Raw genomic sequence first — 8,505 nt, forward strand, 5'->3', positions numbered from 1 at the left:
GAGATAACCTTTCAGAAATATTTCGAACAGGAAAAGGAGATGGCAGCCGAAAATAATAATAATATAAGGAAGATGCTTGGTGACTTCACTGCACCTAATTCCAATTTACATGGAAGAAGCATCTCCATTCCTGCCATTGGAGCAAATAATTTTGAGCTGAAACCTCAATTAGTTTCTCTGATGCAGCAGAACTGCAAGTTTTATGGACTTCCATCTGAAGATCCTTTTCAGTTCTTAACTGAATTCTTGCAGATATGTGATACTGTTAAGACTAATGGAGTAGATCCTGAAGTCTACAGGCTCATGCTTTTCCCTTTTGCTGTAAGAGACAGAGCTAGATTATGGTTGGATTCTCAACCCAAAGACAGCCTGAACTCTTGGGATAAGCTGGTCACGGCTTTCTTAGCCAAGTACTTTCCTCCTCAAAAGCTGAGCAAGCTTAGAGCTGATGTTCAAACCTTCAGACAGAAAGAAGGTGAGTCCCTCTATGAAGCTTGGGAAAGATACAAACAGTTGACCAAAAAGTGTCCTTCTGACATGCTTTCAGAATGGACCATCCTGGATATATTCTATGATGGTCTGTCTGAGTTATCTAAGATGTCATTGGATACCTCTGCAGGTGGATCCATTCACCTAAAGAAAACGCCTGCAGAAGCTCAAGAACTCATTGACATGGTTGCTAATAACCAGTTCATGTACACTTCTGAAAGGAATCCTATGAGTAATGGGACGCCTATGAAGAAGGGAGTTCTTGAGGTTGATACTCTGAATGCCATATTGGCTCAGAATAAAATATTGACTCAGCAAGTCAATATGATCTCTCAGAGTCTGCATGGAATGCAAGCTGCATCCAACAGTACTCAAGAGGCATCTTCTGAAGAAGAAGCCTATGATCCTGAGAACCCTGCAATAGCAGAGGTAAATTACTTAGGTGAACCTTATGGAAACACCTATAACTCAACATGGAGAAATCATCCAAATTTCTCATGGAAGGATCAAAAGCCCCAACAAGGCTTTAATAATGGTGGAAGAAACAGGTTTAGCAATAGCAAGCCTTTTCCATCATCAACTCAGCAACAGACAGAGAACTCTGAACAAAATGCTTCTAATTTAGCAAATCTAGTCTCTGATCTATCTAAGGCCACTGTAAGTTTCATGAATGAAACAAGGTCTTCCATTAGAAATCTGGAAGCACAAGTGGGCCAGCTGAGTAAAAGGATCACTGAAATCCCTCCTAGTACTCTCCCAAGCAATACAGAAGAGAATCCAAAAGGAGAGTGCAAGGCCATTGACATAAGCGCCATGGCCGAACCTGTGAGGAGAGGAGAGGACGTGAATCCCAAGGAGGAAGACCTCCTGGGACGTCCAGTGATTACTAAGGAGCTTCCCTCTGAGGAACCAAAGGACTCTGAGGCCTATCTAGAGACCATAGAGATCCCATTGAACCTCCTTATGCCCTTCATGAGCTCTGATGAATATTCCTCTTTTGAAGAGAATGAGAATGTTACTGAAGAGCAAACTGCCAAGTTTCTTGGTGCAATCATGAAGCTGAATGCCAAATTATTTGGCATTGATACTTGGGAAGTTGAACCTCCCTTGTTCATCAATGAACTAAGTGATCTGGATCAACTGACATTGCCTCAGAAGAGACAGGATCCTGGAAAGTTCATAATACCCTGTACCATAGGCACCATGATCTTTAAGGCTCTGTGTGACCTTGGTTCAGGAATAAACCTCATGCCCCTCTCTGTAATAGAGAAACTGGGAATCTATGGGGTGCAAGCTGCTAAAATCTCATTAGAGATGGCAGACAGCTCTAGAAAACAGGCTTATGGACAAGTAGAGGACGTGTTAGTAAAGGTTGAGGGCCTTTACATCCCTGCTGATTTCATAGTCCTGGATACTGGAAAGGAAGAGGATGAATCCATCATCCTAGGAAGACCTTTCCTGGCCACAGCAAGAGCTGTGATTGATGTTGACAGAGGTGAAATATTCCTTCAATGGAATGAGAACTCCCTTGTGTTTAAAACTCAAGGATCTCCCTCTGCAACCATGGGGAGGAAGCAGAAAAAGCTTCTCTCCAAGCAGAGTCAACCAGAGCCCCCACAGTCAAACTCTAAGTTTGGTGTTGGGAGGCCACAACCAAACTCTAAGTTTGGTGTTGAACTCCCATATCCAAACTCTAAGTTTGGTGTTGGAGAGTCTCAACAAAGCTCTGCACATCTGTGAGGCTCCATGAGAGCCCACTGTCAAGCTATTGACATTAAAGAAGCGCTTGTTGGGAGGCAACCCAATGTTTATCTAATTCTTATTTTTATTGTTTTTCATGTTTTCTTAGGTTCATGATCATGTGGAGTCACAAAATAAACAAAAAAATTCAAAAACGGAATCAAAAACAGCAGAAGAAAAATCACACCCTGGAGGAGCATCTGTCTGGCGTTCAAACGCCAGAACAGAGCATAGTTCTGGCGCTGAACGCCCAGAATGGGAGCATCCTGGCGCTGAACGCCCAGAACAAGCATGGTTCTGGCGTTCAACGCCAGAAATGGCAGCAAATGGGCGTTGAACGCCCAAAATGGGCACCAACCTGGCGCTGAACGCCCAGAGTTGTGTGCAAGGGAATTTTGCATGCCTAAATTGGTGCAGGGATGTAAATGCCTTGACACCTCAAGATCTGTGGACCTCACAGGATCACCTCAGGATCTGTGGACCCCACAGGATCCCCACCTACCTCCACTCACTCTCTTCTCTCTTCTCAATCATCCTCTATTCCCAATAAACACTCTTCCCTATTAACTCTTTACCACTCACATCCAAACACCCACTTTCCTTCAAAATTCAACATCTCTTTCCCACCCAATCCCACCCATATGGCCGAATACACATCTCCCTCCATCTCCTCCATATCTTCTTCTTATTCTTCTATTCTTTCTTCTTTTGCTCGAGGGCGAGCAACATTCTAAGTTTGGTGTGGTAAAAAGCATAGCTTTTTTGTTTTTTCCATAACCATTGATGGCACCTAAGGCCAGAGAAGCCTCTAGAAAGAGGAAAGGGAAGACAAAAGCTTCCATCAAGGGTCTAAAGCTCAGTGGTAGAACATTTGACTGCAAATCAAGAGATCCCTGAGATACCTCAGGGGATACATTTTCCTCCACACAATTATTGGAAGCAACTAAGGGTGGAACATCAAGAGCACTCCATCATCCTTCATGAAATCAGAGAAGATCTAAAAGCAATGAAGGAGGAGCAGCAAAGACAAGGAAGAGACATAGAAGAGCTCAAGGACATCACTAAGGTGGACTCATTCCTTGTTCTTACTTTCTCTGTTTTTCATTTTCCATGTTATGTGCTTATCTATGTTTGTGTCTTCATTACATGATCATTAGTAGTAGTAACTATGTCTTAAAGTTATAAATGTCCTATGAATCCATCACCTCTCTTAAAAAAAAAAAGTTTTAAATCAAAAGAACAAGAAGTACATGAGTTTTGAATTTATCCTTGAACTTAGTTTAATTATATTGATGTGGTGACAATGCTTCTTGTTTTCTGAATGTATGATTGAACAGTGCATATGTCTTTTGAAGTTGTTGTTTAAGAATGTTAAATATGTTGGCTCTTGAAAGAATGATGACTAGGAGACATGTTATTTGATAATCTGAAAAATCATAAAAATGATTCTTGAAGCAAGAAAAAGCAGCAAAGAACAAAGCTTGCAGAAAAAAAAATAGAAAAAAAAAATAGGCGAAAAAAAAAATATATAGAAAGAAAAAGAAAAAGCAAGCAGAAAAAGCCAAAAGCTCTTAAAACCAAGAGGCAAGAGCAAAAAGCCAATAACCCTTAAAACCAAAAGGCAAGGGCAAATAAAAAGGATCCCAAGGCTTTGAGCATCAGTGGATAGGAGGGCCTAAAGGAATAAAATCCTGGTCTAAGCGGCTAAACCAAGTTGTCCCTAACCATGTGCTTGTGGCGTGTAGGTGTCAAGTGAAAACTTGAGACTGAGCGGTTAAAGTCAAGGTCCAAAGCAAAAAAAAGAGTGTGCTTAAGAACCCTGGACACCTCTAATTGGGGACTTTAGCAAAGCTGAGTCACAATCTGAAAAGGTTCACCCAATTATGTGTCTGTGGCATTTATGTATCCGGTGGTAATACTGGAAAACAAAGTGCTTAGGGCCATGGCCAAGACTCATAAAATAGCTGTGTTCAAGAATCATCATATTGAACTAGGAGAATCAATAACACTATCTGAACTCTGAGTTCCTATAGATGCCAATCATTCTGAACCTCAATAGATAAAGTGAGATGCCAAAACTATTCAAGAGGCAAAAAGCTATAAGTCCCGCTCATATGATTGAAGCTCTGTTTCATTGATAGTTTGGAATTTATAGTATATTCTATTCTTTTTATCCTATTTTGATTTTCAGTTGCTTGGGGACAAGCAACAATTTAAGTTTGGTGTTGTGATGAGCGGATAATTTATACGCTTTTTGACATTGTTTTTAGTATGTTTTTAGTAGGATCTAGTTACTTTTAGGGATGTTTTTAATAGATTTTGTGTTAAATTCACATTTCTGGACTTTACTACGAGTTTGTGTGTTTTTCTGTGATTTCAGGTATTTTCTGGCTGAAATTGAGGGACTTGAGCAAAATTCAGATTCAGAGGTTGAAGAAGGACTGCTGATGCTGTTAGATTCTGACCTCCCTGCACTCAAAGTGGAATTTCTGGAGCTACAGAACTCGAAATGGCGCGCTTCCAATTGCGTTGGAAAGTAGACATCCAGGGCTTTCCATCAATATATAATAGTCCATACTTTGGCCAAGAATAGACGACGTAAACTGGCGTTTAACGCCAGCTCTCTGACCAAATCTGGCGTCCAGCGCCAGAAAAGGATTCAAAACCAGAGTTGAACGCCCAAACTGGCACAAAAACTGGCGTTCAACTCCACAAATGGCCTCTGCACGTGCAACACTTAAGCTCAGCCCAAACACACATCAAGTGGGCCCCGGAAGTGGATTTATACATCAAATACTCACTCATGTAAACCCTAGTAGCTAGTTTATTATAAATAGGACCTCTTACTATTGTATTAGGCATCTTGGAATGCATTGTTCTTAGACCATAGGGGCTGGCCACACGGCCATGCCTGGACCTTCACTTATGTATTTTCATACGGTAGAGTTTCTACACTCCATAGATTAAGGTGTGGAGCTCTGCTGTTCCTCAAAGATTAATGCAAAGTACTACTGTTTTCTATTCAATTCTTCTTATTTCTCTTCTAAGATATCCATTCGCACCCAAGAACGTGATGAAGGTGATGATTATGTGTGACGCTCATCATCCTTCTCCCTTATGAACGCATGTCTGACAAACACTTCTGTTCTACATGAAATAAGCTAGAATGAGTATCTCTTAGATCTCCTAACCAGAATCTTCATGGCGTAAGCTAGAATGATGGCGGCATTCAAGAGAATCCGGAAGGTCTAAACCTTGTCTGTGGTATTCTGAGTAGGATTCAATGATTGAATGACTGTGACGAGCTTCAAACTCGCGATTGTTGGGCGTTAGTGACAGACGCAAAAGGAGGGTGAATCCTATTCCAGCATGATCGAGAACCGACAGATGAATAGCCGTGCCGTGACAGGGTGCGTGAGCATATTATTCACTGAGAGGAGGGGATGTAGCCACTGACAACGGTGATGCCCTTGCATACAGCCAGCCATGGAAAGGAGTGAGACTGATTGGATGAAGATAGCAGGAAAGCAGAGGTTCAGAGGAACAAAAAGCATCTCCATTCGCTTATCTAAAATTCCTACCAATGATTTACATAAGTATCTCTATCCCTATTTTATTATTTATTATTCGAAAACTCCATAATTATTTTATATCTGCCTGACTGAGATTTACAAGGTGACCATAGCTTGCTTCATACCAACAATCTCCGTGGGATTCGACCCTTACTCACGTAAGGTATTACTTGGACGACCCAGTGCACTTGCTGGTTAGTTGTATCGAAGTTGTGACAGACAATAAAACTAGATCAGAGTACCAGGCCTTTGAAGCCATGGATATGTATCACAATTTCGTGCACCAATTTTAGATATTGAATGTGTGAATAATTGGTTTGATTATTGAATAATAAGGTTTGAGGAATTAATGTGTGGAATTTGATAGTTTTGGATGAAATTGTGTAGATGAAGTAAGTTTGGTTTTGGTTGAGTGTAATTATGTGAATATGGTTGGGTTGTGGTCATTTGGATGAGTGGAAATGAATTTGGCTTGTGAACATTGGAAAAATTGGTGATTTTTATTTTTATGAAAGTTTATTCAATGATCTTTCCAACGGTTCAGAAATGGTTGAAAATAGAATTTTGTAGAAGAAGTTATGTGTGTTGGAAGTTTGGGGTTTAAAGATGTAATTTTGCAGCTTTTTAACTTAGTAAAATATTTGGTAAAACGTACCCCGACGCGCACGCATGGCCGACGCACACGCATCACTCACGATTTTTACTACCTCACGCATGTGCCTGGCTGACACGTACGCATCGCTGCACGAATCCAAATGTCTCGTAGAAAATCCAGAGAGTTGCGCAGGTACTGTGCTGGTTTTGTGCGAGGAGCACATAATGTACCCACGCGTATGCATGGCTGACGCGCACGCGTCACTTTGCTTTTCTAACTCCCATGCGCGCGCATGGACGACGCTCATGCGTCACTTCCTTTTTCAGCCTTCCATGCGTGACTCTGTTTTCAGCAAAAGTTGATTTTTGAGTTTTTAAAGCCGAATTTCAGACTTTTAAGCCTCCATTCTCATCCTTTAAGTCTTAAATCTTTATAGCATGCCTAGTAATTTAAAGAAGCTAGGACATGTGGTAACTTGTGGATGAAGTAAAGTAAGAATCAATGATGAATGATGAGTAATGATGATTGTATGAGTTGCTGAGGATGATGGTGAGAGTGCTGTGTATGTTATGAGCCAGATGTCTATGATAAATATTGATTTATGGCTGGAAATAAAAATATGGCTTTGAATGATTGTTTTATCTCAAGCTCTCTTTCTTGAAAGTGCGACCCCAGAGAGATGAAGGAAGGTGAGGATCCCCTTCCTTGTTCCTCCTGGTATTATAAAATCGCCTCCAGCGAGATGGTGGGAGGTTAGGATCCCCTCCTTGGTTCCTCCTGGGCATATAAGAACGTATCTCCTGGGTAGATACAAGGGTTGTGGTTTCGCCCCACTTACTCCGGGATGTGGAGAAATATACCTGCCTGGGTAGATGCAGTGGCATTGATCCACTTGCTCCGGGATGTGGTGAGACATACCTGCCTGGGTAGATACAGTGGAGTGATTCCACTTGCTCCGGGTTTGGTTTTGAGACTCCTGGGGTAGATGCAGTGGTTAGCCCCCACTTGCTCCCGGTCGAGTATGATTTGAGGTTGAAACTATCTGAGTTTTGGATTTTCTCGGGTAGATGCAGTGGGTCGGCTCCACTTGCTCCAAGTTGAGATCCGAGATTCTGCTGACCCTATGTTGTAAGTGTAGCCGGACACTGTGAAAGTTCCGGATGAGCTCGCCCCCGTGGATAAACACCAGTGTGGGTGTTGTGTGATTATGATTATGATTGTGAATAACTCGATTTGGGGATGCACGACAGAGGAACAGTCCAATGGTTAGCTACTAGGACTTGTGGGGTTGGCTTTATAATCGACAGATGAGACTCATCAGCCATAGGACAGGCATACATCATTTGCATATGTTTGAATTATTTGGGTTTGCCTATTTGTTTGGATTGCTATATCATATATGCTATGTTAGCTGACTATATGCTATCTGTTCTACTTGTACCTTAATTGTGTATTATTTGTCTGTATTGTTTGTGTTTGTACAACTAAGAGGTCCCTCATGCTGGTGTTGGTTGACGCTGAGGGCTGTTCTTGTTGAAATGGAATAATGATATGATTAATGTAAAATGATGATTACTGAATGAGATAATTTGAGTTCCCTGGGTAGACGCAGTGAAGTGATTTCACTTGCTCCAGGTAGAGAATGAGATATTTTGAGCTCCCTGGATAGACGCAGTGAAGTGATTTCACTTGCTCCAGGTGAGGATATGAAGTATTGATATAGAATTACTGAGGTAAAATAACTGGTGATGGTTTGGCTTATGATTTTGATTTTGATTTGTTGGAGAGTTATAAGTTGGGAAGCATGAGGAAGAGAAATTAGATTTAGCATTCCCTTATGACAGTTGCCTATTCATGGATTAGCGAGAACATAGGACGAATATTTGGTGAAAGGAAGTTTAGGATGCTTAGTGAGTTTTTATTACAATGCATTGTATTTATTTGGCACTTTTAACATACTAGGAACCCATGGGTTGGGGGTTCTCATTCCGTATATATCTCTTGTTTCTCAGATATAGGTTCAGGTGCTCAGAAGTGAGCTGTAGTTCATCTGAGAGATGGCGAAGATCTTAATATTCTCTACTTTATATTTGCTTAGAATCTCTCCAC

The 8,505-nt window shown here is 41.3% G+C and overlaps 1 non-coding gene across 1 annotated transcript; it reads right to left on the reverse strand.

Annotated features, from left to right (window-relative positions):
• Positions 1-435: 435 nt before the first annotated feature.
• On the reverse strand, positions 436-543 carry LOC148549331 (small nucleolar RNA R71). Its single transcript, XR_015897943.1, has one exon. It is a non-coding gene; the product is annotated as a small nucleolar RNA R71 (small nucleolar RNA).
• Positions 544-8,505: the final 7,962 nt, after the last annotated feature.

The sequence above is a fragment of the Arachis ipaensis genome, chromosome B8 (genome assembly GCF_059453495.1).
Source record: "Arachis ipaensis isolate K30076 ecotype BB chromosome B8, ASM5945349v1, whole genome shotgun sequence".
Taxonomy (NCBI): Eukaryota; Viridiplantae; Streptophyta; class Magnoliopsida; order Fabales; family Fabaceae; genus Arachis; species Arachis ipaensis.